Below are 12,976 nucleotides of genomic sequence, written 5' to 3'. Positions count from 1 at the left end.
ATACAGAATTTGCTATAATAATAAGCCCAGAGGGCATTTGTGTGGTCTGGGGAGCAGAGTCCGGAGCGGTTTGGTTATGAAAATGATGCCCGTGCGAGATATCTGGGGCTTAAGGCCTCGACTTAATTGTTTACTCTACACTAAAAAGAAAAAGAAAACACTCTGAGCAGTGGTGCAGAGTGAAAACGAGGAATTAACAGTGTGAGTTTTATTTCAGAGCGCCACGTCAGTGTGATGGAGATTTAATAAAGGAGGAACACACGGACAAAGAAGAAGAGAAGGGGGGGGGCAGCCCTTGAACGCGATTGCCTGAGGCATTAAAGTTCTGTACTAAATTCTGGTTTCCAGTGTGAGAAAAGTCACGCAGTGCCAGTAGTAGAGCTAGGTTGAGTGATGATTCTAAATTACTGTAAGTAAATCATCGTACACCGTTCAAGTTTCATGATAACGGGGATCTAGACTTTGTTGAACCCTAGGCAATTTGAACAGGTAAAAGTCGAGTGGCCAAGTAGCAGTTGAATAAAAGTCATTGAATAAGTGTTGAAATAAACTGGCAGAATTAAGAGAATTAAAACATTTCAAGAGCTCAACTTACTTAATGGTTCAATTTTGTTTCACGAACGCAAAACATATAGGTTTATGAATATGAAAAGGTTGAGGTGGTGTTGATTTGACTCTGTGTAGGTTTAGGTTGGTACTTTTATTGATGGGAAGAATATTCAGTGACAAGTCCTAAGACTCGGGCGTCTGCATTTTGTTTTTGTTATTTTTCATTTTATTTTGTTTTATGTTTACTGATTTTTGTTTGTGAATCTTTTCTTTAAGCAGATCTGCACATCGGAAATTACAAGCATTACACGTCGGCGAGAAAATTGTTGTAAGTGAGTTTCTCCGCATTGAAATGGGTTCTGGAGGAAACACTTGTGGGGACAATTAGAAACGAGAGTCCCTGTTTAAAAAAGGATTCAGCGAGGTAATCCAAACTCAAGTTCTTGTTTCTTTTTGAGATGACGTCATTTTGCTGAGTGTGGAAACTAGATGCGACGACAGGTTTCACTATCAGCAAAGAACGGATGAATGGATGAAAGACTGGGAATAAAAACAAACGGACTGACTGGTAAAAGATGACAAGACTTGACCATGACTCAAGGTTAACCACCTCCACCTAGATAGGATAAAAGGGTGGATGAATTTATGTGGGTTTCTTTTACAGGAAATGTTTTATAGCACTTATGGAATGAGGATGTCTGACTACGGTCAATGTGCTGCTAATGTTTGCTTTGCTTTGGTGAGAGGGGTGCAGTAGAAAACAGACAAGTGACATGAAAACAAGTAATAATAACAAATAACAAATTTGGGGACAGTTTGACCTAGAGCCCACTAACTGGCCATTAGGGGCTCTCTCTCTCTCTCTCTCTCTCTCTCTCTCTCTCTCTCTCTCTCTCTCTCTCTCTCTCTCTCTCTCTCTCTCTCTCTCTCTCTCTCTCTCTCTCTCTCTCTCTCTCTCTCTCTCTCTCTCTCTCTCTCTCTCATTGCCCAAAGGGTGAATAAAGCAAATTGTGGCAATAATAGTGATTTACTGATTGGAGAAACCTGAACATGATACTTGTCTGTTGAGCTGAATCGTTTATTACTCTTATGATTTTCCGGTGGGACTATGAAGATTTTTTGGTACAGATTGCAGGTTGTTGCTCTTTAACTCCTAGAACACGCCCTTGGCGAGGTGGGGGGAACTGGACCACCTTTCTGTGCCCCATCATCCTCTATTAGAAGACATCCAAGCTAAGTAAACATGTCTTGGCCCTTTCCCCCTGAAATGACAGGCAGGCAAAGATGTTGCGTCTTTGTTTGCTTCCTGGCCCTGGGTCTCATTCCCATTGGCATAATCCTGATCGTGAGGGTGACGAACATTATCGTCTTTCTCTTGTTTAAATTCTTCTAGAATGGTTGTTTCTCTGTGGTGTTTTGTATTAGGCTTGTTATTAATTGTTTCCCTCACCCACTTCCTCTTGAAGGATATATCTGGTTGAACTGTGTCTGGTCGGGTTGTGAGGGTTAAGCGATGTTCTCAGGGTCTCCGGACTTAAGCCTGAGCGAATGTGTACTCCCACCACTGGATATAAATTGTTTTTTCCACACCCCTTACTCAAGTTTTACCATATTTACTTTTGAATGTCCTTAGCAGTTACCGTTCTGAGTTTATTTTACGGTTGATTTATTCTTTCACATTTTCACGTTTATATCTCTCATTATTATAGTATACTCTGTACTCTCCACATTTTTATCATTACTTATGCTTTTTGGTTGCTGAGTTACAGGAACTGTTAATTTTGTGTCACTACCCTGGTTGCACTAACTCGTTGTACCCTTGTGTGCAGGACAGCTGTTACTGCTTTCATCGGGAACCGAGACTGCTTGCAGCCGACCCCTGGGCAGGGTGGTGCCTGGACTCTTTTCTCCTCATCTGCAATGACAGATAAAGACAAATGAAAAGACCCGAGGAGTTTTTCGAGCCAGGCTTCGACACGTCTCTGTGTTCCTTTGAATGTTACTTATTTTTGTGTGTTGACCCATTTAAGATGGGTCAAAAGGGGGATTTGAAGAAAATATAATCTGATCACACATTATTCAGCTTTAAATATTGTTCAGCTTTAAAGTTACTGTGCAACTGTGTAATAAAAATGTGTGCTCACGACTTTGGCCTTGAGAGCGATAAGAAGCGATCGCCTCATCCTGCAGGCGAAAGATATCTGCAAGCGAAGAACACCCAAGGCCGCTTTCCTTTTATGGAGTTGTTTTTCTGCTAATGCAGCACTTTCCTCACAACCCCCTCCTGTAAGTTTTAGAGAATATATACTCATCCTCACAGCAAATCTTTGGAATCTCTTGATGTGAGCTGCGTTGAGAGTTTGTCTCTGTCTCAATAAAAGTTCACTGATTCCCCATCTGCAGCAGGTGTCCGGTTGTCTTCATTCTCCGCCAGCCTGGTTAAGTCAATTCCTCCTTAACATCTAAAAGAACCTATTTAATGAAGGAAGACGGGTTCACTTTGTGTTTAATATTATTCTATTGCTGTTGTTGTTTTTTTATATCCTTCAAGCTCAAACTGACACGTTCTCACTAACTGCTTCTCATTTTCTCCACAGTAAACTTTGACCACTTCCAGATACTGCGGGCCATCGGGAAAGGAAGCTTTGGAAAGGTAATGCAGCCTCCATTTTTCACGCCACTTGTATATTGTTTGCCCTTAATTACCCACCACGGTCGTCATCTCTAAAGAATCAGTGCAAGCGAAGCGAAATGTGCTGGGATTACACTTTAGTTCTCGTGTGCTGCTGTTATTTAATAACAGTTATAAATGCAGCTTCTGTAATTATTTCTATAAACTGTGTACACACCTGTGTGGATCAGCACGCTTGTATTCAAAAGGTTTCTCCATGTAACGATCTGCTAGGGAGTGTGGGGAGCCATAGCCCCGTCCCCCAGGGCATGAAGCAGGTATGGAGGAGATCCAGGCCCCAGACATCCAGAGGCCCCAGAGTACGAGGACCCGAGGAGGACCACCAGGGGGCCAACGTGCCACCCTCCTGGGAAGAGCTGAGGAGAGCCCCAAACGAGAGGTCACCCAGCAGCCACGGAGCAGAGGCCAGAGGGGGTTGCAGTGATGTGCCCGCGGGCTCTGCCAGCAGCCAGCTGTGCCAGAGAAGACCGGGTATCAGGCCGAGAGGCCTGAGGGCACCCGACCCCCCGTAAGGGGCCTAGCTGGGCCACAGGTGCCAGGCCCCGCCAATCGGCCACCAGGAGTGAGTCGGTACATACATGAGCGCCCCGCCCCAGACACCAAAACGAATAACAATAATGGATTGCATTTATATAGAGTTTTTCTAGGCACCCAAAGCGCTTTACAATTCCACTATTCATTCACTCTCACATTCATAAGACTGGTGGAGGCAAGCTACAGTTGTAGCCACAGCTGCCCTGGGGCAGACTGACAGAAGCGAGGCTTCCCAAATCCCTGAGCCACAGTCGCCCCCAGAACCACCAACACACCAACACCAGCCACCGGCAGGGAGCGTGCCGAGGGGGGAGAGGTCTCCACACCTCGGAGAGCCCGAGATGTCCCCAGAGAGGTGGAGTCTTACACCCAAGCTCCCCCGCTGACCCCAGTAGGCACCCCCACACTCTGGAACCCACCGGGGCAAGAGGGCCCAGGCCCATCCGGACCGGGACCCACAGCAGCAGCACCACCCGGCCCCACAGAGTCCGGGACAGCCCACCCGACCCCACTGCAGAGAAAAATGCACCCACCCTGTCATCCAATCTTCTCCCAGACTACACAAGACAATAGACACCCAGGTTGAGTCATTCTCCACCTCTCCAATATCTTTCCCCCACCTGCAGAGTCTGCTCCTGTAGAGAGGAGACCTCCTGCAAAGATGTAACAGCCTCCCCACCAGTTAGAGAGCCCTCCATTCAGGCCGATGCACCAGAGGTCCCCCGCTCCGGGGCTGAGCCCCCATGCACCACCCCGGCGACACAACAACCAGGACCCAAGGCCCAGCCAGAGCCCCAGCCTGGGGGCGGAGCACCCCCAGACCCCCAAGCCTCCACGCCCATCCCGGACCCACCCAGGGGCAGCCAGGCTACCAGGCCAGTAACCAACGTCCACCAGCACAGACCCTCCCCCATCTCCGCTGTAAGCAGCCACAAGGAAAACACCATCTAAGAGCCACCAGAGCCCCTTACCAGGTCATGGCCACAGGGAAAACGTCCCTAGGGAATCCCTAGATGCCCTAAGGCCGTCCCGACCCCCATATCAACCACAATAGCGAAGGCAGAACTAAACCATGACCCCCCACCCCCACTAGGTGATGAAGCCAATCAAAGTAGTCCAGAGGGATTGATCAAATGTGATGGCAGAGGCTGTATCAAGACTAATGTGATCTATTAGATGGTTTTTATATTGGTTAGAATTAAGATTATTTTTATTTTTCCAGTTAATGAGGACCATTTTCTTGGCAATGCATAGGGCCGTAAAAACAACGTGGGCTGTGTTTATTTCTGTAGTGACCTCATCCAAGTTGCCCAGCAAGCATACTAAAGGGGAGGCTGGAATGTTACATTTCAGACACTTTGATAAGTCGTCACATATCTTGCGCCAAAACTTCTGAACTGGTGGACAGAACCAAAGAGCGTGGATATAATTGTCCGGTGTATTTGCTGTGCAGTGTGAGCAGTTGTTGGAAGACGTATAGCCGATCTTGAACATCCTATGACCAGTATAGTGCACTCTGTGTAATATTTTGTATTGTATTAATGGCAAACTGGGATTTCTGATCCATTGAAAGGTTTTTAAGCATATCTGAGACCAAAGGATTTGGTCTAAGCTGATTGATAAATCTGCTTCCCATTTTGCAATCGGAAGGGATATTGATTCATCTACTTTAGAAAGTGTGCTGTATATTTTAGACAATAATTTTGGGGGGGGGGGGGGTTAGATTAAAAAATTGTACCACACTTGGTGGTGTTTGTAATTCAGCTTCACTGGAATTAAATTTCTTTTTTTTACTATGGATTTAATTTGTTGATATTCCAAAAGTATTTTCTTGTTGATCCCATATTGTGTAACTAGTCTGTCAAATAAAATAAAGTCTGTTCCTTCCAATATATGTTCCAAGTTTTTAATTCCTTTATAACTCCAAACTGGAAAGTTTATCATGTTATTGTTTTGTAATATGTCCGGATAGTTCCAGATAGGTGTACGTTTGCATGGGATTAATAAAGACGCCGTCAATTTTAGAAACTCCCACCATGCTGTCAGAGAAGAGCTGATATTGATGCTTTTAAAGCATTCATGTCGTTTGATGTTTGAGCTGATAAATGGTAGGTCTGAAATCTCTAGGTTATTACATAGTGCCTGTTCTACATCTATCCAGGTTTCATCTAAGAAGATGTGTTTAAACCATCTAGAGATGAACTGAAGCCTGTTGGCTAAAAAGTAGTGATTAAAGTTAGGCAGATCTAATCCTCCTTTATCCTTGGTCCTTTGTAGTGTTTTTAAGCTGATACGTGGGGATTTATCTTTCCAAAGGAATTTAGAAATATACGAGTCTAGAGATCTGAACCAATCTTGTGATGGCTTATTTAGGATCATTGAAAATAAATAGTTTATTTTTGGCAAGACCATCATTTTTATAGCGGCGACCCTTCCCATGAGTGATATGGGTAGAGAAATCCATCTAGCCAGGTCGCCTTCTACTGTCTTTAAAAGTGGGATGTGGTTTGATTTAGTTAATTCTGCAAGCTCGGGAGAGATATTACTAACTCATCTACACAAGTCGTGTTGTAGAAGGTACAGTATTTATTGTTGTATTTATTATGTACCAGCTCAGGTAGTATAAAGAAAAATGACGTGTAACCAGATGGTTTTTTTAGTAACTTTTTTTATTGCTCAAACACAAGAAACATGCTTTGAAAAACAAAATTGCTGGGCAGCACACAGCCCTGGAATGCTGCTAAAAACAAAGAAAGAAATTAAAAAGTGGCTAACGCGTGTTCAGGTTGTTTACTAAGCTCCAAAAGAAATGACAGAGTCAAAGGTAAAAAGACAAAAAAGTGACAGTCTTCCTCCTGCTGTGACTGACAGAGAAACAGCTCATGTGTGTTCAGTGAAATGTGTGTGATCATGAGACTAGTCATTGACATCCCCCAGACTGTAAAAGTATCACAGAAACACAGTCACCTTTGGCACTGCGTCACAAGCCAGCCATGGCTGATGACAGAATCACTGAACAAGTGGCAGCATGTTACTGTTACGACATGTTAATGCTTTGGACCACAAACTCAAAGCAACACGAGCTTCAGGAATCGTTCGATGTTCTGTGATTACTTTGCAGTTTTAGAGAGATTCAAATTCATTGTGTGTTTAGCTACAGGTTAACAGTCTTCACAGCTAAGTTTTGCTTCCACCAAAGAGAAAAGAAAAAATAATATTAGGGGCTTTCCTGAACATACTTAACACTAGTTGTTAGCCGTCTAAGACCAGAATGTCTCTTGCAAAGTGTACAGGTAAATTCTTTTCACAAGCAACTGCAACATATCTGTTAGTGAGGAGATTACCAGTATACTGGCATCTGGGTTTTCTGGCTCCCTCCTTCTTTAGTTCACACTTAACAACTTTGAACTTCTTGTGACTTTTTGTCATTTGAAGTGTTTCATCAAATATTCCCTCAACACAAATGTTTTTGATCTCACTTGGATTATCAAGGATGAACGTGTTGGTATCTTTACAGCTGTTGTCAACATTGTAGATCTGTTTACTTCTTATAACCGTATCACAATCCATTGCAGTCATCTTGGCGTTTATGTGCTGTCTTCTAAACTGGCCATAGCGGGTTTCTTCAAGCGTTGAACTCTCAGAGGCAATGAGCAGCAAACAGATAAACAGGATCCTCATTATTACCTGGTGAAGAAAAAACAGAAACAATATTCTGATTGAGAATTTTATCCAGAAAAAGCACAAATTATTGCAACAAATATGTAATAAATTTGAGTCTACATGCTAACTTGTGGTTCCTAAAGTAGAATGGGAAGTGATAGGTTTGTAGCATAAACCACAGTTTACTACACAGCAAAAATCAAGACACAAGTAGGCAAAGTTCTTTGTGTTACTCATGCATGAGGGAGACCTGCCTGGAGCCAAGTGTCTCTCTGAAGAGGAGTGAACGCACCCCCCTCTTCATGCTACACAGAGTTGTTACAGACCTCCTAGGATGAGACATTCTTTCAATCTACAAATGAATATATACTTCTAAGCATATATAAATATATATTTCTAAGCATAAATGACAATCCAACAATACAAATCTAACAGGAAGCAGAGGCTTCAACTATCACCCAGCCCTCTCCTGTTGAGCCTGCTCCTATTCTGGCTTCAAGCCCAGCAAGAAGCGTCGGATCAGCTGCTGAATGATTGCTTAGTTACTTTGCTTTTGTCTTTGGGTGCTCAGGGACTTCTCATACACTCCTTCCCCTTCATTCATATTCTACTGTTACATACACTATGTTGCCAAAAGATTCTGTTCCTCTGCTTTCACACACACATATAAACTTGAATTACATCCTATTTTTAATCCATATGATGTCGACCTCCCTGTAAATGCTTTCCACAGCGTTTAGGAGTGTATGGGGAATTTATGAGGTCAGCCACTGATCTCACACATTAACTTGCAGTCTCTGCTCTATTTATGAGCAGTTCTTTCAGGTTGAGATCAGGACTCTGTGCAGGCCAAACTCGCTCATCCATGTCTTTATGGATCTTGTTTTGTGCACTGGTGTGCAGTGACGTTGGAACAGGAAGGGGCCATCCCCAAACTGTTCCCACAGACTATGGAGCATGAACGTATCATAAGTGTTTTGGTGTGTAGAAGCATTAAGAGTATCTTTTACTGGAACTAAGGGGCCGAGTCTTAAATTGCTGTTGAATCTAAATGTCTTATAGTGAGACACATTAGAATTTTGATTTTGTCTTTTCACAAACTGATCGCCAGCCAGAAATCTTTACATCACACAATGAAACAATTTGCAAGAACTTAAACGTCGACTCGGACATGAAATCATCATAAATGTAAACGCTGGAAGCTTTCCTCACATCTCCTCGTGTATTGTGGCTTGGTCTGTAATAACAAATCTGCACTGCACATCTGAAAACGAATAAAACTCAACTCAAGAACCTCACGACCTTTGCTGCACTAAAAGGCATCCAGCATGAGATTACCTTATTTTTGCTTCACTGATGAGTGAATGAGTGGTTGTTGGTTGGTTGGTTGGTTGGTTGGTTGGTTGGTTAACCTGCAGCGGTTCAGGCACAAGTGGGTCGTGTGGAGCAGCAGGTGAAAGGCTCTGAAGCTGGCGAAAGATTACAATAAATCAAATACATGACTGAATAGGCAACATCTGATAGTCAGTGTGAATGAAAATGAAAGATTATCTAACATAAAGACTGGTCTCAAACTGTACATGCATGTAGCTTATGCGGGATTTGTGTGCTCACAGAACCCAGATAATGTCAGCATGTTTTTAAGCCCGTGTCTGGATTGTAAAAGTAGGTAAAGTGTGGCAGGAGCGAGGGTTGTTATACTTCCTTGGAGGTGTAGAACATGAGCCTGTTGAGAATTAAATATTTTTATTGCACAAACAAAACATTCTTACCAAATGAGGAGCGAAGACTCGAGATGAGCAGAGTGTAGCTGAGACACGCTGTTACGTTCAAGTCAGTCAAACTGGAACAAAGAACACTTGGTTCTTGTCACTTTCATTTTTATACATTTCAGCAGCACCGCCTTATGTAATCATTTAAATTATCACCTACATCACCAGTGCACCAGTTCTAAGAAAATGTACCACTTCTCTGTTTGTGTTTCAGAAACTTAATGCAACATGACCACAGCATCACGCAAATGTAGTTTGTCACTCATAGCTGGCTTTTCTACTGTTTTACGAAAAAACAAGTTTTCTTGCATATTTGCAGGCCAAACAATCAGGTTGAACGATCAGGCTTGACGCCTCCATTTCTACCTGTTCGTGTTTCCAAAGTAGAATCACTGTGGCGATCGCTTTAAAGGCTGCATGGCTTTCATTGTTACATTGTGTTCATACCTAAATACTAAGAGAAAGTTCATATGTGTGTCCTCATTAGGACCGAGATTTGTGTTGGTGTGTGGGACTGTTTCCTAAGGTTTATACTGTTACTGGTTATAATGTGACAATGTGTTTCAGCTATTTTACAGAGTAACACAAAAGTAGAATAAAATAGAATAATCCTTTAATTGTCCCACAAGGGGAAATTTGGTTGTAACAGCAGCCAAAAAGACAAATATACAAACAAACAGGACACAGGACACAGAACAGAAACATACACAATTTTTCTTACATATTTACATTAAGGACAATGGTTACTATAAACAGAGAGTACTGTACAGTTATTAAATAAAATAAAAATAATTACAGGTAAGAGGCAAACCAGGTTGTAGTGCGAATTGGTTAATTAACTAACTTATTGCAGTTACAGCATTGATGTAAACATCTATGTTTGTTGGGAGCAGTTCTGATTGTACAGTCTGACAGCTGCAGGGAGGAAGGACCTGCGGAAACGCTCCTTCATGCATCTAGGATGCAGCAGTCTCTCACTGAAGGAGCTCTGCAGTTCAGCAACATCTACATGCATGGGGTGGGAGACTCTGTCCATCAGAGATGTTATTTTGGCCAGAGTCCTTCTGTCTCCCACCACCTGCACTGGGTCCAGGGTGCATCCCAGAACAGAGCTGGCCTTCCTGATGAGTTTATCCAACCTCTTCCTCTCAGCTGCCGATGAGTAAATGCATTATTTACTCATTACTCAGATGTAATGAGTAAATAATGCATTGCAATACTTTTAAGAACACTGTTCTGTGTAATGCATTACTTTTTTGACTAGGTTCATGTTTCCCCAGTATTGAACTCTATAAGAACGGGCGATGCCTCCAACATGCACAAACATTTGACCCACAGCATGCAATTCATCTGCATGAATGTAATGCCTTTAATATGCTGCTTAGAGATGGTTGTAGATCTCAACGTGGAGCCAATTACAACCCAATAAGAATCAATAAGAGAATCATATTGATAAGTGATATTGAGAATGCCATCCCTACCTGCTTGTGTGTCACCCTACTTGCTCATAGGGGTTCATATAATTGTTGGGTCTTCTGTTGTCCTTGTATTACTGTAGGGTTTTATCGTACAATATAAAGCACATTTGTGATTTGGTTCTATAAAAATAAAGTTTAATTAAAAATAATATTTTTTCCGCTGTGCCTTGGCTCAGCCGGTTTCTCTTTTTGGTAATAACCTCTCCATCTCTGGAGAAAAACCCTTTCACGTGGTACTAAGTAGGCAGGGGTTTAAGGGTATCCCACAGAAAGCCTGTAAAGATTTGGATAGATGCACCTCTGCTTAGATTATATAGATTAGGTGTTGTTGTACCCCAGTTGTTTGGCACAACACACAAAAGGAGGTGAAAAAGGTGAATCTCCAACATGAGCAGAAGAATTTTGCAGGGATCCAATAGCACATACAGTGGTCCCTCACTGTTTCGCTGATTTTTTATTTTTTGTTGCATTTTTTATTTATTTTTTTAAGTGCATTGTATTCTGCGTCCTGACTGGCTGTAGACAATTAGACCATTGTCAATCAATCTCGTGTTGTGTCTCCTGTACAGTACAGAATGCGTTCAGCTGGTCAAATTTACATAAAGCTTCGATCGCTAGCAGTGTGACTCTGACGTGCTGTACTGTATGTTTGTAAGTTTTCTCCCCAACAAACACAACAATGTCGACAAAACATCGTCACCGGCGGGTGCCTTTGGTTTCCTTCTATAACACTGGACTTATTTTTCTACAAGACTTTGAGAGTGTTCAAACAAGAGAGAAAAGTGTGAAAATGTTCATGCCTGCCTGGGAAAAGTGTATAAAGTGTGTAGTGAGGGGTTTTACAGCCTTAAAACATCTATAATAATTGTAAAAAATAAAGTTGGCTACTTCATGGATTTCATCTATCAGTGACTCCTGCGATAAACCAGGGACCACTGTATATGGTCATTAATCACACCAGCACTCAAACCACTTTCTGAAACAGCAAGACTCTAATAATTTTCTTATCAGAGACATTACTCACTCTTAAATAAGCAAGCCTTGATACGTGCTTCATAAAAAACGTACTGGATTTCTCCACAAATGTTCAGTATGTCCCATCATTATTTATTTTCCTGTGTGCAGATCCCGTGGAGAAAACAATGTTGTGGTGAGCTGTTCAGGATTAATTCTAAAGTGTGTGAAGTGTGAAGTGGTTTGGATCTGTCAATGCCCTGTGGAATATCGCTCGCTATCATAATGAACAATAAGCTCATTTTTAACTTTGTTTCTTGAAAGGATGTATTTTGCAAACTCTTGAGTCATGAGTTCTGTAGCTGCGTCTTTGGCTCAGTGAATTTGAATATCTTACTTTCACAGCTGTCTGTTGCTTACAGTGGGGCAAAAAAGTATTTAGTCAGCCACCGATTGTGCAAGTTCCCCCACTTAAAATGATGACAGAGGTCAGTAATTTGCACCAGAGGTACACTTCAACTGTGAGAGACAGAATGTGAAAAAAAAATCCATGAATTCACATGGTAGGATTTGTAAAGAATTTATTCGTAAATCAGGGTGGAAAATAAGTATTTGTTCACCTCAAACAAGGAAAATCTCTGGCTCTCACAGACCTGTAATGTCTTCTGTAAGACGCTTTTCTGTCCCCCACTCGTTACCTGTATGAATGGCACCTGTTTGAACTCATCATCTGTATAAAAGACACCTGTCCACAGCCTCAAACAGTCAGACTCCAAACTCCGCCATGGCCAAGACCAAAGAGCTTTCGAAGGACACCAGGAAAAGTATTGTAGACCTGCACCAGACTGGGAAGAGTGAATCTACAATAGGCAAGCAGCTTGGTGTGAAAAATCAACTGTGGGAGCAATCATCAGAAAATGGAAGACATACAAGACCACTGATAATCTCCCTCGATCTGGGGCTCCACGCAAGATCTCATCCCGTGGGGTCAAAATGATCATGAGAACGGTGAGCAAAGATCCCAGAACCACACGGGGGGACCTGGTGAATGACCTGCAGAGAGCTGGGACCAAAGTAACAAAGGTCACCATCAGTAACACACTACAACGGCAGGGAATCAAATCCCGCAGTGCCAGACGTGTTCCGCTGCTGAAGCCAGTGCATGTCCAGGCCCGTCTGAAGTTTGCCAGAGAGCACATGGATGATACAGCAGAGGATTGGGAGAATGTCATGTGGTCAGATGAAACCAAAGTAGAACTTTTTGGTATAAACTCAACTCGTCGTGTTTGGAGGAAGAAGAATACTGAGTTGCATCCCAAGAACACCATACCTAC

At 42.6% G+C, this 12,976-nt stretch overlaps 2 long non-coding RNA genes across 2 annotated transcripts in view; both read right to left on the bottom strand.

The window, feature by feature from the left end:
• The window catches only part of LOC309701004, a 148,232-nt gene that overhangs the window by 36,508 nt on the left and 98,748 nt on the right, over positions 1-12,976 (bottom strand). The gene's annotated exons all lie outside the window — the stretch shown is intronic.
• Positions 6,428-9,316, bottom strand: LOC309701387. The gene is made up of 3 exons (XR_014274966.1): positions 9,211-9,316; positions 8,777-8,907; positions 6,428-7,462 (listed from the first exon to the last, which is right to left on the bottom strand). It is a non-coding gene; the product is annotated as an uncharacterized lncRNA (long non-coding RNA).

The sequence above is a fragment of the Aulonocara stuartgranti genome (genome assembly GCF_965226115.1).
Source record: "Aulonocara stuartgranti genome assembly, chromosome: 23".
Taxonomy (NCBI): domain Eukaryota; kingdom Metazoa; phylum Chordata; class Actinopteri; order Cichliformes; family Cichlidae; genus Aulonocara; species Aulonocara stuartgranti.
The sequence above is the reverse complement of the archived record's forward strand: the minus strand, read 5'-3'. Positions and strand labels throughout refer to the sequence as shown.